Source organism: Choloepus didactylus, chromosome 3 (genome assembly GCF_015220235.1).
Source record: "Choloepus didactylus isolate mChoDid1 chromosome 3, mChoDid1.pri, whole genome shotgun sequence".
NCBI lineage: Eukaryota > Metazoa > Chordata > Mammalia > Pilosa > Megalonychidae > Choloepus > Choloepus didactylus.
The window spans coordinates 8,162,788-8,175,436 of NC_051309.1; the positions used below are offsets into that span (position 1 = coordinate 8,162,788).

General features: G+C 38.0%; 1 protein-coding gene across 1 annotated transcript in view; it reads right to left on the minus strand.

Moving 5' to 3' along the window:
- Positions 1-12,649, minus strand: part of STK32B (serine/threonine kinase 32B) — a 480,888-nt gene that overhangs the window by 411,462 nt on the left and 56,777 nt on the right. The gene's annotated exons all lie outside the window — the stretch shown is intronic.

The following is a 12,649-nucleotide window of genomic DNA, read 5'->3' on the forward strand; positions in this document are numbered from 1 at the left end:
AGGCCACTTCCTAGACTTTACACCCAAAGCACAAGCAACAAAAGAGAAAATAGATAAATGGGAACTCCTCAAGCTTAGAAGTTTCTGCACCTCAAAGGAATTTCTCAAAAAGGTAAAGAGGCAGCCAACTCAATGGGAAAAAATTTTTGGAAACCATGTATCTGACAAAAGACTGATATCTTGCATATACAAAGAAATCCTACAACTCAATGACAATAGTACAGACAGCCCAATTATAAAATGGGCAAAAGATATGAAAAGACAGTTCTCTGAAGAGGAAATACAAATGGCCAAGAAACACATGAAAAAATGTTCAGCTTCACTAGCTATTAGAGAGATGCAAATTAAGACCACAATGAGATACCATCTAACACCGGTTAGAATGGCTGCCATTAAACAAACAGGAAACTACAAATGCTGGAGGGGATGTGGAGAAATTGGAACTCTTATTCATTGTTGGTGGGACTGTATAATGGTTCAGCCACTCTGGAAGTCAGTCTGGCAGTTCCTTAGAAAACTAGATATAGAGCTACCATTCGATCCAGCGATTGCACTTCTCGGTATATACCCGGAAGATCGGAAAGCAGTGACACGAACAGATATCTGCACGCCAATGTTCATAGCAGCATTATTCACAATTGCCAAGAGATGGAAACAACCCAAATGTCCTTCAACAGATGAGTGGATAAATAAAATGTGGTATATACACACGATGGAATACTACGCAGCAGTAAGAAGGAACGATCTGGTGAAACATATGACAACATGGATGAACCTTGAAGACATAATGCTGAGCGAAATAAGCCAGGCACAGAAAGAGAAATATTATATGCTACCACTAATGTGAACTTTGAAAAATGTAAAACAAATGGTTTATAATGTAGAATGTAGGGGAACTAGCAGTAGAGAGCAATTAAGGAAGGGGGAACAATAATCCAAGAAGAACAGATAAGCTATTTAACGTTCTGGGGATGCCCAGAAATGACTATGGTCTGTTAATTTCTGATGGATGTAGTAGGAACAAGTTCACTGAAATGTTGCTATATTATGTAACTTTCTTGGGGTAAAGTAGGAACAGGTTGGAAGTTAAGCAGTTATCTTAGGTTAGTTGTCTTTTTCTTACTCCCTTGTTATGGTCTCTTTGAAATGTTCTTTTATTGTATGTTTGTTTTCTTTTTAACTTTTTTTTTCATACAGTTGATTTAAAAAAGAAGGGAAAGTTAAAAAAAAAAAAAAAAAGAAAAAAGACAAACAAGGAAAAAAAAAAAAAAAGATGTAGTGCCCCCTTGAGGAGCCTGTGGAGAATGCAGGGGTATTTGCCTACCCCACCTTCATGGTTGCTAACATGACCACAGACATAGGGGACTGGTGGTTTGATGGGTTGAGCCCTCTACCATAAGTTTTACCCTTGGGAGGACGGTTGCTGCAAAGGAGAGGCTAGGCCTCCCTGTATTTGTGCCTAAGAGTCTCCTCCTGAATGCCTCTTTGTTGCTCAGATGTGGCCCTCTCTCTCTGGCTAAGCCAACTTGAAAGGTGAAATCACTGCCCTCCCCCCTACGTGGGATCAGACACCCAGGGACGTGAATCTCCCTGGCAACGTGGAATATGACTCCCGGGGAGGAATGTAGACCCGGCATCGTGGGATGGAGAACATCTTCTTGACCAAAAGGGGGATGTGAAAGGAAATGAAATAAGCTTCAGTGGCAGAGAGATTCCAAAACGAGCCGAGAGATCACTCTGGTGGGCACTCGTACGCACACTTTAGACAACCTTTTTTAGGTTCTAAAGAATTGGGGTAGCTGGTGGTGGATACCTGAAACTATGAAACTACAACCCAGAACCCATGAATCTCGAAGACAGTTGTATAAAAATGTAGCTTATGAGGGGTGACAGTGGGATTAGGAATGCCATAAGGACCAAACTCCACTTTGTCTAGTTTATGGATGGATGTGTAGAAAAGTAGGGGAAGCAAACAAACAGACAAAGGTACCCAGTGTTCTTTTTTACTTCAATTGCTCTTTTTCACTCTAATTATTATTCTTGTTATTTTTGTGTGTGTGCTAATGAAGGTGTCAGGGATTGATTTAGGTGATGAATGTACAACTATGTAATGGTACTGTAAACAATCGAAAGTACAATTTGTTTTGTATGACTGCGTGGTATGTGAATATATCTCAATAAAATGATGATAAAAAAAAAAAAAAAAAAAAAAAAGCTCTTGACTTTGAGAAGTTCCCATTTATCTATTTTTTTCATTCATTACTTGTGCTTTGGGTGTAAGGTCTAAGAAGCTACCTCCTAATACTAGGTCTTAAAGATGTTTGCCTACATTATCTTCTAGGAGTTTTATCATACTGTCTCTTAGATTGAGGTCGTTGATCCACTTTGAGTTAACTCTGTATAGGGTGTATGGTAGGGTACTTTTTCATTCTTATAGATATGCATATCCAGTTCCCCAGTTCAGTGGATTTGGGGGCCTTATCAAAAATCACTCAACCATAGATCTGGGGGTCTATTTCCAAACTCTCAATTTGATCTCATTGATCGAATGTGCCAATACCATGTTGTTTTGACTACTATGGCTTTATGGTAGGATTTAAATTCAGAAAGTGTAAGCCCTTCCACTTTGCTCTTCTTTTTGAGAAAGTTTTTAGCAATTTGAGGTCCCTTTACCTTCCAAATAAATTTGATAACTAGCTTTTCCAAGTCTGGAGAGTAGGCTGTTGGAATTTTGATTGGAATTGCATTGAATCTTTAGAGGAGCTTGGGTAGAATTGACATCTTAACAATGTTTAGCCTTCCTATCCATGAACATGGAATATTTTTCTACCTATTTAGGTCCACTTTGACTTCTTTTAATACAGTTATGTAACTTTCTGTGTAGAGGTCTTTTACATCCTTGGTGAAGTTTATTCCTAGGTACTGGACTTCTTTAGTTGCTATTTTGAATGGGATTTTTTTTCTTGACTGTCTCTTCAGTTCAGTGACTTCTTCTGTATAGGAACATTACCGACTTTTGTGCATTAATCTTGTGCCTGCCAATTTGCTGACATTGTTTATTAGCTCAAGTAGCTTTGTCATCAATTTTTCAGGACTTTCCAAACAGTCATATCATCTGCGAATAATGACAGTTTTATTTCTTTCTTTCCAGTTTGGATGTCTGTTATTTCTTTGTCTTGACAGAACTTCTAGCACAAGGTTGAATAATAGTGGTGATAGTGGACATCCTTGTTTCATTCCTGATCTTACAGGGAAGGCTTTCAGCCTCTCACAATTGAGTACTATGCTGGCTGTGGATTTTTCAAATATGCCCTTTATCATATTGAGGAAGTTTCCTTCAGTTCCTACCATTTGAAGTGATTTTATCAAAGAACAATGCTAAATTTTGTCAACTGCTTTTTCTGCATATATTGAGATGATCATTTGATTTTTCACTTTTGATTTTTTAATGTATTTTACTACACTGATTAATTTTCTTATGTTGAACCACCCTTGCATGCCTGGAATGAACCCCACTTGGTCATGGTGTATGATTCTTTTAACGTGTCTTTGGATTCAATTTGCAAATATTTTGTTGAGAATTTCTTAACCCATTTTCATTAGGGAGATTAGCCTGTAGTTTTTCTTTCTTGTAGTATCTTTACCTGGTTTTGGTATGAGTGATGTTAGCTTCATAAAATGTTAGGTAGTGTTCCTTTTTCTTCAATTTTTTGAAAGAGTTTGAGCAGGAATGGTGTCAGTTCTTTTTGGAAAGTTTGGTAAAATTCCCCTGTGGAGACATCTGGCCCTGGACTTTTATTTATAGGAAGCTTTTTGATGACTGATTGATCTCTTTACTTGTGATTGGTTTGTTGAGGTCTTCTATTTCTTCTTTGGTCAGTCTAGGCTGTTCATGTGTTTCCAGGAAATTTTCCATTTCCTCTAAATTGTCTAGTTTGTTGGCATACAGTTGTTCATGGTATCCTCTTATGATTTATCTTTTTTAATTTCTTTGGGGTCTACAGTAATGTCTCCCATCTCATTTCTGATTTTATTTGGTCTCCTCTTTTTTGACTTTGTCAGTCTGACTAAGGATTTGTCAGTCTTGTTAATCTTCTCAAAGAACCAACTTTTGGTTTTATTTATCCTGTTTTGTTGTTGTTGTTGTTATCCCACAGAATGTATTTCTGATTTAATCCTTTTTTTTTTTTTTTTTTTTTTTTTTTTGCTTCTACTTGCTTTAGGGCTAGAATGCTGATCACTCTCTAGCTTCTTCAGTTGTCCAGTTAGGTCTTTGACTTTAGCTCTTCCTTCCTTTTTAATGTATATGTTTAAAGCTACAAATTTCCCTCTCAGCACTGTCTTCACTGCATCCCACAGGTTTTGATATGTTGTGTTCACATTTTCATTCATCTCCAGATATTTACCAATTTCTGTTTTGACCCACCAATTGTTTGAGTGTGTTGCTTAACCTCCACATATTTGTGAATGTTCTGGTTCTTTGGTGGTTATTTACTTCTAGTTGCATTGCATTATAGTCAGATAATGTGCTTTGAATAATTTCAATCTTTTTAAATTTATTGAGGCTTGTTTTGTGCCCCAGCACATGATATATCCTGGAGAATGTTCCATGAGCACTAGAGAAGAATGCGTATCATGAAAATTTGAGATGTAATGCTCTCTATATATGTCTATTAAGTCTAATTCATTTATTGCATTGTTTAGGTCCTTAATTTCCTTACTTTTACTCTGTCTCATTCTTCTATCTATAGAAGAGAATGGTGTATTGAAGTCTCCCACTATTATTGTGGAAACGTCTATTGCTTCTTTCAGTTTTGCTAATGTTTGTTGCATGTACTTTGGAGCTCCTTGATTCGGTGCATAAACATTTGTGTTTGTTATTTCTTCTTAGTGAATTGTCCCTTTTATTAATATATAGTGTTCTTTTTTGTCTCTTATGACATCTTTGCATTTAAAGTCTATTTTGTCTGATATTAGTATTGCTACCCCTGCTTTCTTTGCCTGTAGCTTGTATGGAACATTTTTTCCACCCTTTCACTTTCAATCTATTTGTGTGGCTGGGTAAGATGAGTCTCTTGTGAAGAGTAAATTCATGGATTATACTTTTTAATCCACTCTGTCAGTCTATATCTTTCAATTGGGGAGTTTAATCCATTCACAAAGTTATTACTGTGAAGGCAGTTCTTGAATCAACCATCTTATCCTTTTGATTTTATCAGATCTGTTTTTCCCCTCTCTTTTTTCCCTTTAGGTTACCCTTACTAGTACTCTTTATGCTCTTCTCCAGACCTCTCTATCCTTTCTTTTTTTTCTCAGTCTGTAGAACTCCCTTTAATATTTCTTGCAGGGTGGATTTCTTCTTAACAAATTCTCTTAACATTTGTTTGTCTGAAAATTTTAAACTCTCCCTCAATTTTGAAGGAGAGTTTTGCTGGATAAAGAATTCTTGGCTGGCAATTTTTCTCTTTCAGAATCTTAAATATCTTATACCACTGCCTTCTGGCCTCCATGGTGCCCACTGAATAGTCAGTACTTTGTCTTATTTGGTTTCCCTTGTATGTGGTGAATCACTTCTCTTTTGTTGCTTTCAGGAGCTTATCCTTCTCTTCAGCATTTGACAATCTGATTAGTATGTCTCAGAGTGGGTTTATTTGGATTCATTCTATTTGGAGTTCATCGGGCATCTTTTATTTGCATATTTATATCATTTATAAGGGTTGGGAAGTTTTCCCCAACTATGTCTTCAAATATTCTTCCTAGCCCTTTTCTCTTCTTTTCATCTTTGGGATAACAATGATTCTTATATTTGTGAACTTCATGTTTTCCATCATTTCCCTGAGATCCACTTCAAATTTTTTTTCACCATTTGTTCTTTTGTGCATTCACATTCAATTTCCCTGTCCTCTAGTTCATTTATTCTTTCTCTGCCTCTTCAAATCTACTGTTGTGTACCTCTAGTATATTTTTAATGTGATGCACAGTATGTCTTATTTCCATAAGAACTGCTGTTTTTATTTACTCTTTCAAATTCTTCTTTATGCTCTTCTGAAGTCTTCTAGATATCCTTTATGCCTTTAGATAACTCATTGAAGTTGTTTTGGAAATTTGCATGTACTTCTTTGACTAATTGCCCCAAGTTCTGTGTCTCCTCTGGCTTTTTAATTTGGTAATTTGGCTTTTCTATATCTTCTCAATTCTTCATGTGCTTTATGATTTTCTTTTGTTGGCCTCAGTGCATTTGCTTCTCTTGATACGATTATTTGCGATATGCAGAGTTATTTGAACATTTATTTATAATTTGGCAGAGCTACAGCTTGGTGGAGTGCACTTTCACTGTCCCACCAGCAGATGGCACTCTTGAAACACTTCTTATTCTCAGGCTAGCTTTCCCCCAACTTCACCTGTGCACTAGGTGGGGTTCAAACTGGGTGGGAATCCAATCAGCACGCCAGTTCTCTGTGTGCACTGGGGATTGCTATGTGGGGGGGGCTGGCCCTGTGCAGTTTGGCAGGGAGTCTGCTCCAGGGCACAGTGGGTCCAGTGGTTCCTGGGGCTGCAAATGGACTATGCTGGGGCTGTGGGGCTGCACATCTCACCCTCCAGCTCAAATTCACCTCACTGCCTGTCTGCTGTGTGCCTGTGAGCTTTTGGCATTGGGGAGGGGCTCCTGGCATTTGCCTCTGGCTGTGCACACTATGGGCTTCCCTGTTGGAAGAATGAATGCAGTCACCATAAGACCACCAAATCCCGAGTTCCTTCATGGGAGCTCTCAATTGTTCATCCGTGAAGGGTGAGTGAACTACTGAGACAGGTACATTGAGCATGGAAACTGCTCCCTCCCATGCTTGGCAGCCAGCTCCAGCCACCAGTCCCTGGTGGAAACTACACACTTTAAATATTTTGCATCAAGTCAATCATAATTCACACTCTCTCCTTCCCCTCTCAAGGTTTTGTAGTTATTGCTGCTTGTCGTAGTTGCTATTGTTTGTTTTATAACTTCTCTGAACTGGCCATGTAAAGTCTGTATTCTTTGTCATGTGTGGCCACTAACATCTCTATTCCATTATCTTAGTTGTCAGCAGTGATTGGAAAGATATTTCCTTAAACATCTAGAATCAGAAAATCTCCCAGTCTTTGCACAGTTGCTCTACACCCTCAACACTCAACCAGGTAGATTAAAATTCTGCCTTGCCTTTTACTTCCTGCTTGCACAGAGCCTCAAGGTCAACCAGCGTGGAGAGCTCAGAGTCCTCTCAGATCTTTCTTGAGCATACATATAGCCCTGGAAATCCATATGCTCTCTGGATTCCCAGGAATATGTCAGAGCTTTTCAAAGCTTATTTCCCAAAACATCTCGTTCCCCAGTATTTCTTCCAAAGCTTTCAGGTTTGTCAGTTGCTTGCCCCAATTGTTGTCTATTATCTCAAATAGCAGTGACTGAAACATTTGCATATAAGTGTTTTTAAAAAATGCCTCCCAGGTAGCAGTTTAAACACTGGGTGAACTAAAAGTGAGGGGGGATAAAGACAAGCTCTTCTAGACAGTGTTCAAGAGAGCCAACAGACAGGACAAATAATGACAATCCTTTTTTTTAATTCAATTTTATTGGGATATATTCACATACCACACAATCATCCATGGTGTACAATCAATTGTTCACAGTACCATTATACAGTTGTGCAATCACAATTTTTAAACATATTCATTAACACAAACAAAAAATAAGAATAAAAGTTACAGTAGAAAAGAACAGCCAAAATATCCCATACCCTCAAACTTCCCTATTATTCATTTACTTTTTGTCCTAATTTTTCTATTCATCTGTCCATACACTGTATAAAGGGAGTGGGAGCCACAAAGTTTTCACAATCACACAGTTACACAGTGTAAGCTATATAGATATAATCAGCCTCAAGAATCAAGGCTACTGGGTTGCAGTTCAACAGTTTCAGGTATTTCCTTCTAGCTATTCCAATACACCAAAAACTAAAAAGAGGTATCTATATAATGCAAACGAATAACCTCCAAAATGACCTCTCAACTCCATTTGAGATCTCTCAGCCACTGAAACTTTATTTTGTCTCATTTCTCTTCCCCTTCTGGTCCATGAAGGCTTTCTTGATCCCAAAATGCCTGTGCCAAAGCTCATCCCTGTGAGTCATGCCCCACATTGCCAGGGAGATTTACACCCCTGGGAATCATGTCCACATAGGGGGGTGGGCAATGAGCTTACCTGCAGAGTTGGCTTAGAGAGAAAGGCTGCATCTGAGAAAGAAAAGAAATTCTCTGGGGGTGACTCTTAGGTACAATTTCAAGTAGGCTTAGCCTCTCCTTTGCAGTAACAAATTTCACAAGGGCAAGCCCCAAAACTGAAGGCTCAGCCTTCTAAATTGGTAGCCCCCCAATGCTTGTGAGACTATCATTAATTCCCCAGGTGGGGAAATTTAATATTTCCACATTTTTTACAGTCCCCCAAGGGGGCTTTGCAAATATATTTTTATTCTCTGCCCAAATTATTGGGGCTTCACACCAACCTGTACAAACCAACAGATTTCACTCCCTATTCAACGTTCCACGTAATTATGTTGTTTGAATAAACTGACCATACAAGTTAAATTATATAGTGTGTTACACTTGAATTCCTCCCTGTCTTTTTCACTCTGTTAACACCACCACTGCCTGGATCAGTGCTGAGAACTGAAAATGCCTGAAGCTTTCTCTACTGAGCTACTTAGAATGAAAGGAAAACAAAGGAAAGAGAAAGACCCTTTTCAGAGCCAGTCCCCAGACCCCTGTTTCACCAGTTGACTGGTTTTGGCACCCAGTTCTCCTTGCCCCTTTTCTTGAGACACAGCTGTTTTCCAGTATTCTAAGCTCAGCTGTCTCCAAAAGCCTCTGTTTTTAATTATTTATGTTTGTTTTTTTTTTTTTCATCAGCCCTATCTCTTGTCCTCCAGGAAGAACCTCAGGTTCCTTTCCTGCTTGCTCTGGGTTTATCTGTGCTTTTAATTTGTTAATTAACACCACAACTGGAGCTTGGTTGAGTTACTTTTCCCTCGCTCCAGGTAACCTGCTTCTTCTTTCCACAGGGAGTGCTCCAGCTCAGCCTGCCATGCCAGTGGGGGAGGGGCACCAGCTCCACAGTTTGGGGACTTTTACTTGCAGTTCTATGCTGCGATCTCAGCTGTTCCACCCAGTCCAGGCTGATGTACAATGTGTGTTCAGTCATGGATGTCCTCCAACAGTTGTTCCTGGCTACTTACTAGTTGCACTAGAGGATTAACAATGCCACCATCTTGCCTGGCCTCCCAAGAATTCTTTTTTAATGAGGTCTGTTTTGGTTTCTTTGGCTGCTCAAGAATATACATGAAATGGGTTATGTTAAGCAATAGGAATTTTTTCACTCACGGTTTTGAGCCTAAAAGAAACTCCAAATGAAGGTGTCATCAAGAGGATGCTTTCTTCCCAAAGACTGGTGTTCTGGGGCTGGCTGCTGGTGATCCTTGGTCCTTGCTCCTTTGTCACACGGCAATGCACACGGCGGCCTCACTGACTTCTCTTTTCTCTTCTTGGTTCCACTGAATTTCTGCTTCTTGACTCCATGACTCTCTCTCTATGTTTGAATTTCATTCCACTTATAAAGGACTCCAGTAATAAGATTAAGACCCATCCTGAGTGAAGTGGGCCACACTTGAACTGAAGTAACCTCATCAAAAAGTCCTACTTACAATGGGTTCACAGCCACAGGAATGGATTAAATTTAAGAACATATTTTCTGATGTACATTCAGCTTCAAACTACCACAAGTTCCTTTCTATTCCTTCTTGCACCAGATATGTGGGCTGTTATTTTCAAGGCTACTGCTGAGCTCAGAAGTGGGTAATGACAAAATAACAAAAAGGTCACTGTTCTTACTGAAATTCAGCCATTTTTCATGAGTCAGTGCTCCCAAGATTGCTGCAAGTACATGGCTAATTACCAGAGTTCCAAAGAAGTTGATTCTGACAATTTTTGCCAGCTTTTTCCATTGTTTTTATGGAGGAATGGAATTTCAGGTTCCTTACTCTTCCATTTTTGGGTTCCTTACTCTCCATTAAAAAGATTTCTTTTTAATATGGCTGAGAGTGCAGTTGAATTTTATGGTGTGCTCCTTTAGAATCATCCAGAGCAAATTTTCCAACCTGTGTTCTCCAGAATACACTGGCACTTCATTCGATGCTGAAATAAGTTTGGGACATGCTGTTTAAATTAATTTGAGCATGTTTCCTTAACTGCATGATTTCTCAGAATCCTTAATATGCTAGCCTGAACATCCTGTGCATCTTCAAATCTTCAAGGGGAGGAGAGAATATAAAAGTAAAAATAGCAAGTAACTTGTGGACCAGGCACTGTGCTGGACACATTATATTTATTAACCCATTTTATATTCACACCACCCGATAATATTATTCCCTTTTTATAGTTGAGGAAACTGAGTCACTGGAAATTTTAGTAAATTACCTCAACTAGTAATTTCCAGAGCCAGGAATTTAATCAAAGTAGCTATCAGCCTACGTCCTAAGCCAGTACACCACACTGCATGATTTTCCTAATTTAATTTGACTACCCAAAACCTTTATTCACTGAGAATCTTGGAGAACTAATCTGTCTCAGAGAACATTCTGAAAAATGCTGACCTAAAGTACACTTAATAACCAAGGAACCAATCTGTGCTTTTCTCAACACTTTTACTGCCATAAATTACACTACAGAATAGACACTTTCTGCATCATTAAATATTGATTGAATAATGGGACACAAAGACCTTCAGCCTATATATTATCAATACATAGGAGCTTATGTATTTTAGTGTCTCCTGTGGTATAGGCACTAAAGCCTATCTTAATACAAAAACAAAAACTCTACTGTGAGGCAGGGTTTAAGATATAATTTTGGTTCACAAAACTGTTGCTAGACTAAGTGGACTGAAGCTATCTTATATATTTGTTTGCCTCAATTTTTTACATTAGGCATTTTCCCCAACAACGAAAGTAATGTTATTTTCTCAGTAAAGAAAAATTTAAAAAGGAAAAAATATGTAAAGGAATAGAAAATAAAAAATTTAATTCTTTCCATGCAAAGGCAAGTTGTGTTAGGATATATCTTTCCAGCATTTTGAATACTTGATATTCTTTTTAACTTTGACATCATGCCATGAATATAACTTTATTATTATAATTAGTTTTCATGCCATTAAAAACCCTTCATGGGCATCATGTTTCTCATGCCTTCAAAATATTCCATTAAAGGGCATTATCATAATCTACTGAATCCTTCCAACCATATTGACTATTTTGGTTGTTACTCTTTCATGGTTGTAAATAAAGCTCTGATAAGCACATCTGGATGATACACTGAGTGCTAGTGTCTTTCTGTAACACAGAGGTTGATCTAGGAAGCGGCTCACAGCAAAACACATGCAGTGATCTGACCAGGCTACAAGCAGCAGCAACCTCCGAGCCCATGGAGAAAATAAATGAAAAAAGGATGAATGTGTGTAGTGAGTGATTTGAGGACATAGAGAATATACAAATTCACCAAAACCAATCATATCTAAACTATGAAATATCCAAGGAAACCACAGGGACTTAAACACGGGTGTTGGAGGGACCACTATAGTTGGAAAGCATAGTTCTTGCTAAGAGAAATGGATGCCAGAAGTACAACCGAATCAGGTAACAGAAGAGGCACAGCCTCTATCTGAGGAAGCAAAATAGATGCTATCACTTGGTTTTGCTATGAGATTTCTTAAATAGAGAAGAATAACCATATTCCGATTATTGCTACTGCATGTGTAATTTTAGCCCTTAGCTGTTTAAAATAATAGTGGTGTCCAGTTATTGCACATGCATTATATACCAGTCTCTGTGAAGGGACTATGTTCTCTATCTAATTTAACCCTTACAGCAAAGTAGATATATTAATACGCAATTGACAACTGCAGAAAATGAAGCTTGAGGAAGCTGAATAATTTGCCCAAAGATCTTTCAGCAACAAATGAATGAGCCAGAGCTGAAAACACAGCTGATTCCAAAGACTGTCTCCTTCCACAAAACCATGTGGTCTCTCCCAGACAAAACTCCAGACAGAAATGAGAACATCTTGGGGAGCATGTGAAACAAACAGAATTCAGATTACTAAATACATTTCTGAAAGGGAACTATTAACTGAAACTGAACTTCTGCCAACACTAGGACTGTCCAGGGAAAGCCATAAAATTGACAAAATGTTAGAGCCTTAAAACTGTTCATAACCATCTTCTACTTTGGAGAATCTAGTTCAAGAAAATGATCCAAAAGAAAAAGGAAGTGATATGTACTAGGATATTCCTTCTAGCCTTAATTATGATGGCAACCAAAATGAAAATAACACCAGGAGCCAACTGGAGAAATGAAATAAAACAGAGTAAGTTCATTTAATGCAATATTTTAAAATCACTAAAAAAAATTTTGGAAGTATTACCATTATATGGAAAATGCACATCAGTCACAATGGAAAGTGGAAAAGTTGAATGCAAAATTATATTGCACAATGAATAAAAATTACATTTACAAAATACTTTTGCAAAAAGAGGAAAAATCATTCTTGGAAATAAAGCAAATATTAATAA